Below are 17,332 nucleotides of genomic sequence, written 5' to 3'. Positions count from 1 at the left end.
GAGCATCGAGAGGTTTCTACATGGAGGGCTTTGCGGGGTAAGGAGCTTATCGGAACAAAAGTTTTTCTGTAGCAAATTTCATTGGTGCTTACTGCTAAGTGAAATACAAGAAGAATGAGGAGAGAGAAAGAGGCGTGGCATGCGTGAGGGAAGAATGGGAGACAAAAACAAAAAATTAAAATAATTATAGACCATTGGATTCAAGTAAAGCCACGTGTCATTGATTCACTATACTGAAATTCATGAAGTACCAGATTTACCCCTCGAAAGTTAACGGAGTTAACGTTTTTACTGTTGCTAGGTACGAAAATTGGGTCGGACATAAATCTTCAGGTACCATTTTGATATTTTTCAAAATATAGGTATGAAAATTAATAGTCTGGAAAAGTCAGACACTGTTTGTACGATTTTCCCAATAATATAATGTTCTCCCAAGACAACTAACATCTCAATTGTAATTTTTCAATACCCAATATGTGAAGTAGCAGTGAAAGTAAATTAAACTGTCATCTCAGGATAAAGTAAAAAACAAAAAACAAAGTATTAACCCATAGCAGCGCGCGTGCATTCTACCTAGTTACAACTATTTTCGACTTCTATAGATTCCCAAACTTAGAGGAGTTGACAAGAAGAAATGTATATTTTGAAAAGGTTAAAATTGTGGAAGAGATGAAATCCTTAAAAAGGCTGGATTTAAGCGGTATTGGAATCAAAGAATTGCCTTCATTAGCGATAAGATATCTCAAAAAGCTGGAACTGTTAACTTTATCGAGTTGCTACCATCTTGACCATGCATATTTATCGAGTTGCTACCATCTTGGCAGAGCACATATAATGCTTTCTCTATTCAACATAGCCTTCTATTCTCCACAAATGTAATAACATAATGTTCTCCCAAGACAACTAACATCTCAATTGTAATTTTTCAATACCCAATATGTGAAGTAGCAGTGAAAGTAAATTAAACTGTCATCTCAGCTGTAATGATATAAAGTAAAAAAAAAACAAAGTATCAACCCCGTAGCAGTGCGCGTGCATTCTACCTAGTTACAACTATTTTCGACTTCTATAGATTCCCAAACTTAGAGGAGTTGACAAGAAGAAATGTATATTTTGAAAAGGTTAAAATTGTGGAAGAGATGAAATCCTAAAAAAGGCTGGATTTAAGCGGTTTTGGAATCAAAGAATTGCCTTCATCAGCAATCAGATATCTCAAAAAGCTGGAACTGTTAACTTTATTGAGTTGCTACCATAAGAAGTGGTGAAAAACTAGTAGAAAAGAATACTTCAATTCAGGGTTAATTCGATGATTCTATTCATCCCACAATGAGGGTATATATACAAGTACAAAGGAGTAGTCTAACTCTAATAGGAAACAGTCTTTCCATAATTACAGGATATCCTAATTAAATAAAATCCTAATTACATACAGATTTACAGCGATTCTACACTCCCCCTCAAGTTGGTGCATAGATGTCTATCATGCCCAACTTGTCAATTGAGCTGTCAAATACCTTTCTGCACACTCCTTTAGTAAGAAAATCAGCTAATTGCTCCTCTGAGTTTACAAATGGAAAGCGAATAACCTTTATGTCAAGATTTTATTTAATAAAATGACGGTCAACCTCCACATGCTTTGTTCTATCATGCTGAACTGGATTATGTGCAATCTTAATGGCAACTGTATTATCACAATGCAAATCCATAGGCTTTCTAAGCTTGTAACCCAGGTCTTTCAAGACATTACGAATCCACAACATTTCACAGACTCTGTGTGCCATACCTCGGAACTCAGCTTCTGCACTTGATCTGGCAATAACTTTCTACTTTTTGCTATGCCAAGTGACAAGGTTCCCTCCAACAAAAGTGAAGTACCCAGATGTAGAACATCTGTCAGTTTTATCACCAGCCCAATCTGCATCTGTGTACCCAACAACTTCCAATTCATCTTTTTTCTGAAACAGTAACCCTTTACCTGGCGCCATCTTCAAGTACTTCAAAATATGAAAAACTGCATCCATATGCTCTTCACTAGGACAATGCATAAATTGACTAACAACACTCACAACATAAGCAATATCAGGTCTAGTATGTGAAAGATAAATCAACCTTCCTACAAGACGTTGATACCTCCCTTTATCAGTTGGAACTTGATCAGGATAAATAGCAAGTCTGTGATTCATCTCAATGGGTGTCTCCATTGGTCTGCAGTCCAGCATCCCCATTTCAGCAAGTAAATCAAGGACATACTTCCTTTGTGAAAGCAAAATCCCCTTCTTAGACCTTGCAACTTCAATACCAACAAAATACTTCAGTTGTCCCATATCCTTCATTTCAAACTCTTTTGATAGATACTTTTGCAATTCATTTATCTCTTTCGGATCATCCCTTGTAACAATCATGTCATCAACATACACAATAAGAGCTGTAATCTTACCATTCTTGCGTTTGATAAACAAGGTATGGTTAGAATTGCTCTGTCTGTACCCAAAGGCTTTCATGGACTTTGAAAATCTTCCAAACCAAGCTCTTGGAGACTGCTTTAGGCCATACAAAGACTTCTTCAATTTACACACCTTGCCAACGTCACTTGGGTAATTCTTAACACTTGGGGGCACATCCATGTACACTTCTTCCTCCAAATTCCCATTAAGAAACGCATTCTTCACATCAAACTGATGCAAGGGCCAATCTTTGTTTGCTGCAAGTGAGATTAGAATCCGAACAGTATTAATCTTTGCCACAGGTGCAAAAGTCTCCTCATAATCAATCCCATAGCGTTGTGTATATCCTTTGGCAACCAACCTCGCCTTGTATCTATTAATAGTTCCATCTGTATTAAGCTTCACAGTAAATACCCAACGACATCCTACAGTCTTCTTTCCAACCGGCATAGGTACTAGCTCCCATGTTGCATTCTTTTGAAGAGCTTCCAATTCTTCATTCATCGCCTTTGTCCATTTTGTATCCGTCAATGCTTCCTGCAAGTTACTAGGAATAGATATAGTAGATAATTGATCAACAACAAGTGCATGTGACCCAGAAATCCTATGGTTAGACATAAAATTAGCTATAGGGTATTTAGCTTTGGCTTTGATATATGGTTCATATTGTTTCTTAGGAATTCCCTTGGTAACCCTTTGTGATTTCCTAGGTTCGACACTTTCTAACCCAGAAGATTCATTAAAGTTTAGGGGTACATGAGGAGGATCATTTTGACAGGGATCTTCAGTTGGTGATGCAGAAGGGGGAATATCTTGTGTGTGAGCTTCAGATATGTCTTGATTTTGATTCAAGCTATCCAGAAAAGTCGTCTCTTCTATCTCAGAATTCACAACACTCTGTTCAGCAGTTACATTTTCTGTTTCGGAATTCACAATACTCTGTTCGGCAGTCATATTCTGTTCGGCAGTTGCATTATCTGTTTTGGAATTCGCAACACTTCATTCGGCAGTCGCATTCTGTTTGGCAGTTGCATTATCTATTTCGGAATCCGCAACACTTCATTCGGTAGTCGCATTGTCTGTTTCAGAATTCACAATGCTCTATTCGGCAACTGCATTTTCTGTTTCCGAATTTCTACCCTCAAATCTATCCTCCAAATTTTCCAAGTCTTCAAAGACATCAAAATCAATAATAGAACAAGGATTCCCTTCACAACCTTTCTCCCCCTGAAGGGAAGACTGAGAAACTCCCCCTGAGTAATAAGGCTCGGATTCACGAAAAGCAACATCAAGAGAGACATGTAAAGTGCCAGTAAGGGGATCATAACATCGATAACCCTTCTGGAAGTCTGCATAACCAACAAAGATACACTTACGGGCATGGGGATCAAGCTTGCTGGGTTGAGGCTTGGGACTATGAACATAGGTTGTGCACCCAAATACCCGGGGCTCCAAATTAGGCATAGAAGGGATGGTCAAAAGCGTATGAAGCTTCTGATGAGGATTCTGAAACTCAATCACCCGTGAAGGAGTACGGTTGATAAGATATGCTGCTGATTTTACTGCTTCTCCCCAATAGGACCGAGGTACATTCATGCCAAACAAGGAAGCACGAAAAACTTCCATTAACTACCTGTTCTTCCGTTCTGCTAAACCATTCTGTTGAGGAGTATAAGAATTGGAGGTTTGATGACTAATTCCATGTGTTCGACAAAACTCATTCATAGGGCCATTCACAAACTCTCCACCATTGTCAGACTGAAACACTCTGATGGATTGTTGATACTGAGTTGCCACTATTTTGTGAAATTCGGTAAACATCACTCTTATTCTTCAGTAATGACACCCATGTCATGCTAGTGCAATCATCAATAAACGTTACAAAATACCGAGCTCCAAAAAGAGAAGGAATTTTCGCAGGACCCCAGACATCGGAGTGAATCTTCATAAAAGGAATAGGACTTTTATTAAGACTTGGTGAATACGGAATACAGTGACTCTTGGCCAGTTCACAGATGTTACAGTGGAAATCCAAATCACTAACAACTGAAAACAATTGAGGTTGCAGCTTCTTAAGATAACGAAAGGATAGATGACCTAAACGGCGGTGCCATAACCATAGAACTTCCTTCGCATTCTCTATCCCGTTGATCTGATTAGCCTGTCCCAAAAGATGCTTCTGTTTCTTTCCAGTCTTTGTCAGATCCAGATAGTATAATTTCCCCCTTCTAACACCATAACCAAGAATCCGTCGAGTCAGAATGTCATGAAACACACAGAAAGACGGATAGAAGGTCACAATACATGCAAGAGCTAAAATAACTTGACCAACAGACAGGAGATTATAAGCTAGTGATGGAACAGCTAAGACAGATTCAAGGGTTAAGGTATCAGATAAAGCAATAGAACCTTCTCCGGTGACCAGAGTTGGAGTACCATCAACAGTAGAGACAACGTCTTGAGGGGAACGTCTAAGGTTTTTCACAAGACTTGGGTCATTGGTCATATGGTCAGATGCACGTGTATCAATTATCCATGTACTATTAAAAGTAACCTTACCCTTCATACCTGATTGCGCTACATTAGCGAAGGCATTGTCTAGGTAAACTTCCTCTTTAGTAGCAACAGTGGCCTTGCCCAGATTCTTTCGCGGTTTCTTGGTGAAGTCCCACCAATCAGGGTAACCAATCACTTCATAGCACCGCTCCTTGCTATGACCTAAGTCCCCATAGATAATGCACCTTTTATTTGCAGATGGATTTGGTTTACCTAGAGGACGGTGTGGAGAAGGTCCTGAGAAGCCTAGAGGAGGACCCTGTTTGCGTTGAGCCATAACAGAAAATTCGGTAGTTACCGAATGCCCCATAGCTTGTTTCTCTGATTGCATCATTGAGGAATTCATGATTTTCGCAGGATTGGATTTTTACGTGTTTCAAGATGGATATGAATGTTTTGGAAAAAGAAAAGTTTTTTTTTGTTTCTTTTGTCCGAAAAAAAAAAAAGATAGGGTGATGGTGGTTTGAAATTCAGGATGGTTTGATTTCAACGGTGGTGGTACGCAGCGGTTTGTGGTGTTCTTCGGGATTCAAGATTCAGGATTCAAAGGATGCAGCGCAAGTTCAAAGGATTGAACCTGCTCTGATACCAAGTAGAAAAGAATACTTCAATTCAGGGTTAATTCGATGATTCTATTCATCCCACAATGAGGGTATATATACAAGTACAAAGGAGTAGTCTAACTCTAATATGAAACAGTCTTTCCATAATTACAGGATATCCTAATTAAATAAAATCATAATTACATACAGATTTACAGCGATTCTACAAAACTGTGGTGGACAAGGCAAAGTTCCATCCACAAATCCATATAGATTTTGACCTTTCAAAAATGATTCAAGCCTGAATTGCCAAGTGGCATAGTTCGATTCTTCAAGCAGAATGTTTGGAAGGTAAACATTGGTTTGTGTAGTAGTCTGAGTATTCTGAGTTGGTGCCATAGTGATTTTTCACGCAGTAAACAAGAACTGAAAGGTGTAGATCAAGATTTTTGAGGTATTTGAAGTAGATCTAGGGTTTATGGTAACAAATGCTACAAATTTCAGAGAATTTAGAGATTTCTATATCGTTTGCTACAGTTTCCAGTAACAACAAGCATAACACTGGAATCCAAATCTTCGATTCTATGAACGGAGATGAAAACACTTCAACTAATTCTCCGTGAAGATGAAGATGAACTTATCTGAGATTCTTGAGCAGAGTTGATGAACTAGTGCACAAATTTCACAAACGTGATGAACAACTGAGGAGAGACTTCAATCTTTGATGAACTTCTTGAGCAAAATCTAGGTCACCAATCGATCTAGGCTGCTGATACCATGAAAGTTTAGAGAGAAAATGAGAGAAAGCAAAGATGTATACGAGTCTGTATTGATCAATATAAGAAAGGTAGGAACAAGTACAGCTTATATACTCCACTGGGAGTGAGCAGATTTGCTCCACGTGTCCTAGATGCTTCCATCTAACTAACTAACCATGCACTAATATGTTTGTGTAACTAATTAACCCTAACAGCTAATTAACGACTTAAACAGGTAATTAACATCAGTCTAGCTAATTAATTAACTAATTAACAACAGTCTTCTAACATGTATGAAGGTGGACAAGTGCTTTCAAAGAGGACTTCGCAAAGTTTCGCTGCAATGGATACATCCATATGTCAATTAAGTCAGTTCTCGGTATGTTGTTATGTACACCATTACTCTCTATCCTCTAAGATCCTGAGTTCCTCTTTTCTTTGCTGGTAAAGAGGCTAAAGAGGTTGTCCGGTTCTCTTGGCACTTATATATGGCCTATAAAATAAAAAATAACTTGGTTGGCATTACGATTAGAGAGGATTGAGTTGCTATTGTCTGATTATGGCAATTTTGTTACCTTCATCTAGGATGCTACAGATTTTTGAGGCCCTGGAAATTTGATGTTGCGAAAACAAAGAAAATGTGGGCCGATATGATATGCTCCTGTGGAGGAAGGGATCTGGTGCTGACACCAGTATGAGTTATATATTCTATAGCTCTTTGCTTTGAACTTGCCATATATTCTACAATCTCTGATTCTCTGTTAGCTTTAACAAGCTTGTCATGCAAGTGTGACAAACTATGGAGGGTCGTTTTGAGAGGTCCTATGTGTGTGTATTCCTTTCCAGTTCTGTTGCAAACTTTGAACGTATATATATACCAATCTAGATGCATGTACAAAAAGTGGTTTGCTTACAGTCTATCTTTTTTCGCTTTTCATTCTAACTTTTTTCTTTTTGCTAGGTACTAAACCTGATGCTTTGTTGGGCTGAAGGAGAGCTGAAAATTTGATGAAACTTGATGGTCACGATATATTTTTTTTTTTTTGAAAGGAGATGGTAACGATATATATGGCTCAAGAGAGGTAATTGTTTCTTCTAGAGCTCTGCATTTGGTTAGTGAATTGGCCAAAATTGATAGTGGACCTCTTTTGTATTCTCAGGAGGAATTTGTATCTCTGAGCGTGATTGAAGGTTGGACAATGTGTTTGAACTTGTGAAGCTGCTGCTTTGAACAACATATTATGATTGATGTACAATGCAATGTGAAGTTCATACAGACATAATCAAATCACATCACTTTGGACTCGCTAATCAGGAGAATGATGACTCCAATCTTCTATCTGAACATCACAGAATGACTGATTTCCGGATGGATGGTCATCCTTTAATTTACAAAAGCAGATTTTGACTGAGGAGGACCTTTGAGGCTTCGAGATATTGCGATTGCAGTCATTGCTCCATCTCTGGTTTTCCTGATACATGAGGCTAGAGCATCAGCAAGTAGATCCCAAATAATAGATACGGAAGCTCAGCTATTTGGATAGCTACACTGCTAAAAAAAATTTGGAGACAATAATCTGTAATTCTTCATTGGTAGTAGATAACCACACAATCTAACCTAATGCGCGCAGTGTTCAAACCTCATGGTTGTAAACTATATGGCCAATGCGGCAATGCTAGAAATTTGACAGGACTTTTGTGAACACAAATCTACGAAGATGTGGTCGATAATTGTGAATCCTAGCTATCATAGCTTTATTCTAAACTCATAGCAGTTATCATCGTCATATCATACATATAGCTTAGCTTGCTAGTTTTACAGAGCTTTTAATTAGTACTCAGCTAGTAAAGCATCAGATGATCCAAATGAATCTTTTAATTACTTTTAATTGGCTTCATTCGCGTCTCTCTTAGTTTTATTTTTAAGACATGAAAGTTGTTAGCATAACATGAGAACAATTGAATATGATGAATGCTAAGAAAGAAAGTGTTAGGGTTTCACGATAAATGAAGAGATTAAGAATGAAGTTTAGGGGTTTAGGATTTAACTCAAATTCTTTTTATATTTGGCTTCCTTCGCGTCTCTCTTAATTTTTTTTTAAGCTATAAAAATTGTTAGCATAACATGAGAACGACTGAAGATGATGAATGCTAAGAAAGAGAGCATTAGGGTTTAACGATGAGTAAATAGATTAAGAATGAAGTTTAAGTACATGTTATAAATCCAATATTGTAAAGATCATGAGTTCGATTCTCACTGGCATATATAAGGGTGGGTGGCCTAAATTTTTTTTTTTTTTTTTTTAATAAGAACAATAAAATTGTGACTTTTAATAAGAGTTTGTACTTTATTGTAATTTTATGTTGGAGTACTTTAGTCTTTCAATAAATCAAAAATTTGTAGGGTGAATAAGTTAGTTAGTAATGTGGCAATAGCCGCACGGCCGCACCCATGTAATATTTAATTGAAAAAATATATATTGTAAAGTTAAGGTTTAAAACTGATTAAGAGAAAAAGGAACATAGAAAATAGGAAATGTTTCCACTATTGGTAGTCAGATTTGTCATTCTTTTTATTTTAGAATTTTTTATTTTCAAATAAAAGCCAAATCTCGAAGTCAATTTCGTAGCCACAGAAGTTCACACACTCCATGTGCCATACCTCTATCTTCAGCTTCAGCACTAAACCTGTATAACACAAACAAAGGAACGGCAATCACCACAAGCAATCAACGATTAAAAATGACAAAAGAACGGGGCATAGGGTATAGAGGCGGAGTCTTGGCTTTAATGGGAGGACTAAGAGTAGTTGTAGGAATGAATAAGAAAAGGAGTAGATAATATAAAGCGTATTGTTTTACTGTTTTGTCCATATTGATTAAATTTTTTAATTAAAATTTTGAACTACTAACAGTTGCCAAATTCATTCTTTTTAACCATTAGGAGACGAAACTAGGGTTCTCGAATAGGGTTGCCTACATCCGTCCGACGGCGTATCTATGGACGCTGTCGTCGAACGGGATCTGTTTTTAAGCAATCAAAGGTCCCTTTATCGGGGTGTTCTTGCTCCAAATCGAGGGTACCAGTATCCTGTGGTAGGGGTGTTCGCAGTGGCAGGGGGGTGATGCTCAGTTCTATTAGGACGATGGGGCGGGTCGGTTGGGTTGTGGAGGTCGGATTCGAGCTGGCGCTTTGCAGGCTGGTTGCACGAGGATGGTGGATGTGAGTTGCCCTGCTTTGTTTCGGGGATGGGAGTATTTCCAGATCCGATCGGGGCATGGTGGCTAGTAGATCTGCGTGTTGGAACAACTGGGCTGGAGAAGCGGTGGCCGGCGGTGAGCTGTTGCAGGTTTCGATCCTATTCGGTGGTTACTCCAAGGCTGGTAGAAGACTGTTGCAGGTGGTGGCTGGACGCAGGGGAGGGTGGTCCGTTGTAGGTGGGCGCGATCTGTCTCGGACGGTGGCGACCCGATTCTAGTGGTGGCTACCCAATGCTTGTGCCCCAACAGAATTGGGCTGGGCCTTAAACTGCGGTTGTGGTACCCTTGTATCTAGGGATTTTGCTTGGGTTTGGGCCCACTATTTGGGTCCGGCCCAAGCTGTTTTATTTTTTACAACTTTTATTTTTTTAAGTTGTCTAGGTTGGTTGCTCTTTATACAAGCAATAAAACTCTACATTTATTGTGTAGGACTAGTCGGCCTATGTGCATGTGTATGCACTCTGCGTGCCTTGTTCGCTCTAGGTTGGCGGCGAGTTATTTGCTTCGTCAAATGGGCAAGTTATTTTTCATACATGTCATATTTTATGTAATATAAGTAGTGAGAGCTTATGTTATCACTTTGAGAACTCATCACTCATGTGGTAACTAGAAAAAGAAAAAAAAATCATAGACAATTTTGTTCGTGTCCTGATGTGTACATGTATACCAAATATGTGCCACATTAGCTAATTTAGCGAGGAATTGGACGGAAGTACCAAATGAGGTAACAGAGGAATAGTTGAGGTATCACGAAATTCTCTAAAAATTTGTGGATACTGGATGGCGTGAAAAAACGCTGAGCAATGCTAGAAAAGAGGTGCTTATTAAAGCCGTGGTGCAATCAATCCCGACATATGTGATGAGCCACTTTGAGCTCCCTATTCATCTTTGCAATGAGATGCATGGTTTAATGGCGAAGTTTTGGTGGGGTTCTACTGAAGAGACAAAGAAGATTCACTAGCTTTCTTGGGAAAGATTGTGTTTGCCTAAATCAGAGGGTGGCTTGGGTTTTCCCAACATGCACCATTTTAACTTGGCATTACTCGCGCGCTAAGCAGGGATGGAGGCTTATCCAAAACCCGCAGTCTTTGCTTGCTCGATTATTGAAGGCTAGATACCATCTGGATATGGATTTCATGAAGGCCACCATTCAGGGTGATGTGTCTTTTGCTTGGCGGAGCATTGTGAGAGGGCAGGAAGTGTTGAGGAGGGGGCTACGTTATAAAGTGGGTGATGGTGCCTCAATCAAGGTCTGGGACGACCCATGGCTGCCTTTACCGTACAATTTCAAGCCTTTCACTTGCCCTATGGAGGGGTTTGATAATCTGATGGTACAGGACCTGATTGACAATGAAGAGAAGGAATGGGTTCTACCCATGGTCGAAGAACTGTTTACTGAAACAGAGGTGGACCTTATTGCTAGTATCCCGTTGAGTCTTGATGCTACTACGGATAAGTGGGTGTGGCACTTTGATAACAAGGGTCGTTGTAGTGTGAGGAGTGGCTACCATGTCTATAAAATGACAGAAAGTCTAGCGAGTATGGCTTCTACGTCTTCTGGAAGCTCAAGAGGCACTGCATGCATGCATTGGAAGGGCATTTGGGGTGCACGTGTTCCTCCAAAGGTTCAGTCTTTTATTTGGAGGTTGAATAGAGGTATAATTCTTATTTGACACGAAAATCATTGCGGTACAAACTGTCTCTTTTGAGCGTGTGATTGCGCGGGCGTGCCAGCACCGTGGGGTGCAGTCGTCAGGGGAGTCCCTTGACCTGACTTCTTGATCAAGCGTTGTGGACAAGGAGAGCACCAACCTCGTCACCAGGTTCTTCTCTCTGCCTTCCGAGAAAGGACTTCTTGCCTTACGGATAAGGGCTTTGGTTGTGATCTATTCGCGACACCGAATCGATACTTAGTATTGTAGACTAAGCAGAGCAATCACTGGAAAGTTTGGAGAAAGCACAGGGTTTGTTAAAGCGTGACTTTAGCCTCGCGGGGTTGCGAGGGCGTTACCCTTGCTTCGCTGGTAGTATCGGTGGCAGTAGCACTTAACAGTCGGCTCTTGGAGAGACTAGGACTGGAAGCACGGTCGCCGGGTTTCAACGAGGTTGAAGGTTTGCTCCGGGGAGGCTTGAGTAATCATAGAGATTAGTTGATTTGAGAGTTGTCCTTGTTTTGTCCTTGAAACCTAGTATTTATACCTAGGGTTTCGACTGCTCCTTGCCATAAAAGGATTATTGATTGAAGTTTCCTATTCAATCTCCGCTACTTGACTCCAATAAGGGTTCATTTTCCTTATGGGTTTCAGAATGGGTGAAGCTGTAACCCAATTCCAAGTAGACTTATTTCTTGCCGCAGTTATCGGCCTGCTAAGCTAAATCCACTAATGGATCTTGCCAAAATTACTTTTGGGCTCAAACAATTCCTACGAGGGCTGCTTTGATTAAGAAGTGTCCAATTCCGGATGTCAGATGTGTATTTTGCTGTGATTATTTAGAAGATGACATGCATGTGTTTATGGGGTGTAAGAGAGTGGTGGACTATTGGCTGCATGGACCTTTAAATCTAAAGGTACGTACTCAGAATGGTAGTAGTATTAATGATTGGCTATTATTTATGCATGACTCTTTGTCTCCCACTAAGAGAGACTTGTTCCTTATGTTACTGTGGGCCTTAAGGGTCGAAAGAAACAATATCCTTTGGAAGGGAAGTGTTTTCCACCCACTTAATACTGCAGCTTGGGCGTCCAAAATGCTTGAGGACTACCAATCTTTGCACCCCGTGACGGTGAAGAAGAGGACTAGGCTGAAGTCTAAATGGCAGCTTCCCCCAAGTGGAAGACTCAAGCTGAACACAGATGGGGCTTTCTTGGAGGCTACGGGACAAGGTCGAATTGGGGCTGTCATCAGAGATGAGTATGATGTGTGTCTAGCAACAATTGCACGCCCTTTTCCCGAGTTAGATCTGCATTCCATATGGAGTGCGAGGCTATGAAAACAGGACTCCTATTACTTATTCACCAAGGTATGGTTGATGTTGACATTGAGACTGATTGTGCTGCAGTGATTACTGCCCTAAATGGAATCATGGAGGACTTCTCTAAGGTAGGGTGTATAGTTGAAGATTGCAAGGCATATTTGAGTGCTATTACTTCCTTTTCTTTACAACCTATTTTTCGTGAAGCAAATAGTGTTGCCCATAAATTGACACATCTTGCTAGTGTCTCTTACTTAGATGATTATTGGTTAGATGAGACTCCTGTGATTATCCAGGATATACTCTATGAGGATTCTTGTACTAGTACTCGAGGTGTAGGTAACATGTCCCCCTCACTGTACAATTATCCGGCCTTCTTATATTAATAATAATAACGGGCGTGGGGCTGAGCCTCCCAGTTATACTATGCCAAAAAGTTAATCATACGACACACATCAGACGATAGAAGCCTAATTTTCTGTAGTCTCAGTTTTTCAAACGACATAAAAATGTAACTCTGTTGTCTGAATACGCACTGAAACACACTTTTTTCATTTTGAATAGAAGGGTGGCATTCAGACAACATAATAACGTTGTTAGCTCAAGATAGAAATATACCTATAATTTTCATTCATCTGAAGCCAAGAAGGTAGTCATATTCAGACAACAGTGATAAGAGAAATCTGTTGTCTGAATATAGATGTTGAAATTTTGGAATTCTCCCTCCACAATTTCCCTCTCAAAATGGTCAAACCGTAGCTGTGTTAAAACAAAGGGAACATTCAGATAACAGATATAAGAAAAGTATGTTGTCTAAATATACTGGAGTCAATTTTTTTTTTTTTTTTATCTTTTTTCTTTTCCCTTTGAAAGCCCTCTGTCTTTAAGCCCGATACTTCATTCATTCATTTAGTCAAACTCTGAGCTTTCTCAAGTCTCGAGCAGTTCACCCCTTCTCCATCACTTTTCTTTCCCTTATCAGATCTACGAACGAGGAACTAATGTAGCGTTTGGGTACTCGAATCCAAAAACCCCAACCACATTTTGTTTCTCTTTACTCTCTAGGTCACTCGTTCGTACAACCCTAAAATCGTATAAAACTAGAGCAGTTGCAGAAGCCATGGACCCAAAAGCCGTGAAATCGGACCTAGTCCTCATCCTCGACTACGGCTCCCAATACACCCACCTCATCGCTCGCTGCATCCGATCCGTCTCTGTCTTCTACCTCACCATCTTCAGCACCAGCCCCCTCAAGCCCATCACCGACCTCAATCCCAGCGTCGTCATCCTCCCCGAGAGCCCCACTCCATCCACACCGAGGTTCACCTTCAGCCATCATTTCCTTTGACTTTCCGTCGCAATGTGCAGTTCTCAAATTGCCGAAGTTATGACAGCCATGGGAGATTAGAGCCAGCCATGTCTTACCAGAAGCACCACATGGAGAGCCATCCACGGCAGCCCAGCCAGAGCCAGCCACCAACCTCCCGCTCCGGACCGAATCCACTTTGCGAACCCGTATCGTCCGCGATTATCGAAATCCGTATCGGAATGCAATAAAAAAGCACGCTCTGATAATTATTTTGGAGAGAAAAAAATCATGTGGTTTTCATTAAGGAGATGATCCAGGGACCGATTCTCCTTCAATGAGCTCAGGTTTGCAAACCCCGTATTCAATATGTTCAATTCAGTTCTGATAATCATAAATTTCATTGTTTTTTTTATTTTTATTATTTATTAAGTTGATGTTAATGGTTAATTAGGGTTGTCGGGCTATTGAGTTTGCTACATATTTGCTTCGATTGAGTTGATTGTACTGATATGGTATAGTCAATTTAGATTAGAGAATCTAAATTATGGAGCAAAGTTGATTCCTTTTTGTGTTGTTGATGGTTTTTGAGGACACAGATTCCTATTGGGACATTTCAATTCTTTCATATACCGTGGGCATAGTCTATACTCTGTTTGTTCATTAGTGCAAATACGATTGCATAATTACATCTTTGTATTCTAATGATTTTGATATACCGTGGGCATAGTCTATAGTCGATACTTGGAGTAGTTTACCTGCATAATATACTCTAGACTCTAGAAATCATCTGAAATATGGCTTCTGGATAGAGATGAGTTTTGTACTGAAAGTGTTATTTTCTTGGCATAGGCAGGGAACTTATGTTGAAGGAATCTGTTAATGTTAGAAACCGAAGGCTCTAATTAACGTTAGAGAGAAGAGAGAGAGAGAAGACACCCGACATATAGTGGTTCGTCTCCCGCCATAGCGGGAGACTACGTCCACTTGAATATTGCACTATATGTGTCAGGCCTTGAGGCCCAACATGATTACAAGAGGTGTTGTAATGGGATGATGAGTAAGTGGGAAGATGTTCCCTTTTATAGGGAAGGGAGGCTCATTCCTTCACTTGTTTTCCAATGTGGGATACAAAAAACAACTATTCTACTCTAGAAAAGCATGTTGTGAGGGCAACTTTGCAAGGCCGACGACGTATTTGCCACTTCTGGATACCGTAGCGTAGCTTGAACATAGGGCTACAAGATGCAAGTCTCGGTTGGGCGTCACCATGGCTTGTGGGTGTCCCAAAGAGAGTGTTACTTATGCTTGGTGATGTAGAGGTATCTACAAGTCCCCGAGTAAGAGGAGCTTCTCAGTTGAGGAGTAATCATGAAGTCATCAAGCATAAGTAATGTCCGAGAGGCGTCTAGCCCCTACAAGTCCCCGAACTCCGTAAGCAAGAAGGGACTCGTTAACCTGCACAACAAAGACAAGAAAAATGCGCATATGTAGAATGCTTGTTGTATTGGGGAACGTACGTGAGTTGCATTGATATGCATTGACATACCCGAATGTACGAGGTGCATGATACATGTTGATATATATATGTGTGTGTGTGTGTGAATGGCGCTGAGTATGATCGGTTTATGACATATGAGCTCGAGAATGCACATGATTGTGTGAGCATACTAAGAATGAGCATATGAATTGCATATGATGAATGCGTGATGCGCACAAGAAAACGAACGAGGTCGAGTTGACGAGGTTACGCTCGTGAGGTGTAAGTTGCATGAGTGATGTGAACATACCAAGAATAAGCATATGAATTGCATATGATGACTGCGTAATGCGCGCAAGAAAATTAACGGGGTCGAGTTGATGAGGTTACACCTGTGAGGCGTAAGTTGCACGAATGCTATGAATGCGAGAGTTTGTAACTCAAATGTGAACGTTTATGTTAGTTTGGTTTTCGCTCGTATTAATGGAATGTGAAACGAATTCGATTTGTGGCAAATGACAAATGGTAGAAGAATTCAATGTTCCATTAATGTGCATTATGCCGAGGAGACGCATGTGTAAAACTCGGGAATGTCGGGAAGGCAAGCGGGTGGAAAGTCGGGGATGCCAAGAAGGCAAGAGCGTTAGAGCTCTGGGATGCCGTGAGGCATTAACGGGTAACTCGAAGGTGATGCCTTGAGGCATGAGAGTAACCGTTGCTAATTATGCTGGGCCGTATGTACAAGTCCCTGAAGTCCCCAATCAATGAGGGTTTTCTTGCAAGGTTGACACCAAAGCGTAGCTTTGTGCCGTATATCGAGCATAATAAGTGCGAGTGCGTTGTCCATCTAGAATTTTGTCGGAGCGAACGCTTTATGCCCTTTCGGGTGGGCCCCTGCTAGGCCCTCCACAGAGTCCCCCACTCCTGGCTATAGACCTCCGTATGGTCGGTAAATTGTTTGATGAGGGGAGCAGCGTTTGAGCAGTGGGCGTTAGGTAGCAAACCTAATCTTTGATACCCAAGCGTCGGGGGTTAACTACCAGATCAATGGCTGCCGTGGGCTGCGTTAACCGATCCCTTTACTCTTTCCCGGAAGAGAAAAGCTTGACTACAATGCCATGTAGTGGTCATTGTCATTATGAGACGTTGCCTTACCGCTTGGCGGTTGGTCGTGGACCATGGATTTGTGGAGTCTAGACGCATTTAGGTCTTTTTCCCGTAGGGAGGGTTTTGACAAAGTATGGTGCCCAGAGGCATGACAAAATATGCTTACATATAGAGTACATGTAAAGTTCTCTAATTGTATGAACAATAACAAATAAGCATAGCAAGAAATATTATGTGGATCTTTATGACCATGTGACACGCGTATTAGATAGTGGCAAGTGTAATGGGTGTCCATATAAAATTTGAGGGTAAGTTCCCCGTGAATAGTATGAAGCGTAGTGAACTACTAGGACTTAACTAAAGCATGTTAGATATGTTCGAGCGAGTTGGGTTGTGTTTGAGCAAGTTGGGTGTAGTTGAGTGGGTTGGTGTTGTTCGAGCATGCGGGGCTTGGCCCAAACAAGTCGTGGGCAAACTTGACACACAAGCGAGTCGTAACCCAACAAGTCGCAATCCGAGCAAGTTTTAGTTAAGTCATAAGTGTCACAACCTTCTAATCATGACATAATTTATTTAAGTGAGTGTAACATGTTTATTTAATTGAGTTGCAATTAAATAGAAGCATGGCATATGTGTATAGCATGTACTTGTAATAAAGTTGCTAGTAACATTTTTGTATTATTGTCAACATGCTAAGGTTCTTTGACATATAAAGCATGGCGATAGTGTGTAGGCATAGTAGGTGTGCTACTAAAATATATAACATGTGTTATAAGCATGCTTTAAAAGTCATGGAAGCATGTAAAGACATATCAATTGTGATATATTGTGGGCACGCTTAAAAGTAGTAAAAGCATGTAAAGGCATGACAATGGCTCTAATTACAAGAGCGTAAAAGATAAGAT

The 17,332-nt window shown here is 40.4% G+C and overlaps 1 long non-coding RNA gene across 2 annotated transcripts; it reads left to right on the top strand.

Annotated features, from left to right (window-relative positions):
- The first annotated feature begins 6,846 nt into the window (after nucleotides 1–6,846).
- Nucleotides 6,847–8,068, top strand: LOC121049042. Of its 2 annotated transcripts, none has more exons than XR_005799202.1 (3): nucleotides 6,847–6,992; nucleotides 7,262–7,382; nucleotides 7,461–8,068. It is a non-coding gene; the product is annotated as an uncharacterized LOC121049042 (long non-coding RNA). The 2 variants fall into 2 exon arrangements; XR_005799203.1 differs by having other exon boundaries at nucleotides 6,847–7,128.
- Nucleotides 8,069–17,332: the final 9,264 nt, after the last annotated feature.

This window comes from Rosa chinensis, chromosome 5 (genome assembly GCF_002994745.2).
Source record: "Rosa chinensis cultivar Old Blush chromosome 5, RchiOBHm-V2, whole genome shotgun sequence".
Lineage (NCBI taxonomy): Eukaryota > Viridiplantae > Streptophyta > Magnoliopsida > Rosales > Rosaceae > Rosa > Rosa chinensis.
The sequence above is the reverse complement of the archived record's forward strand: the minus strand, read 5'-3'. Positions and strand labels throughout refer to the sequence as shown.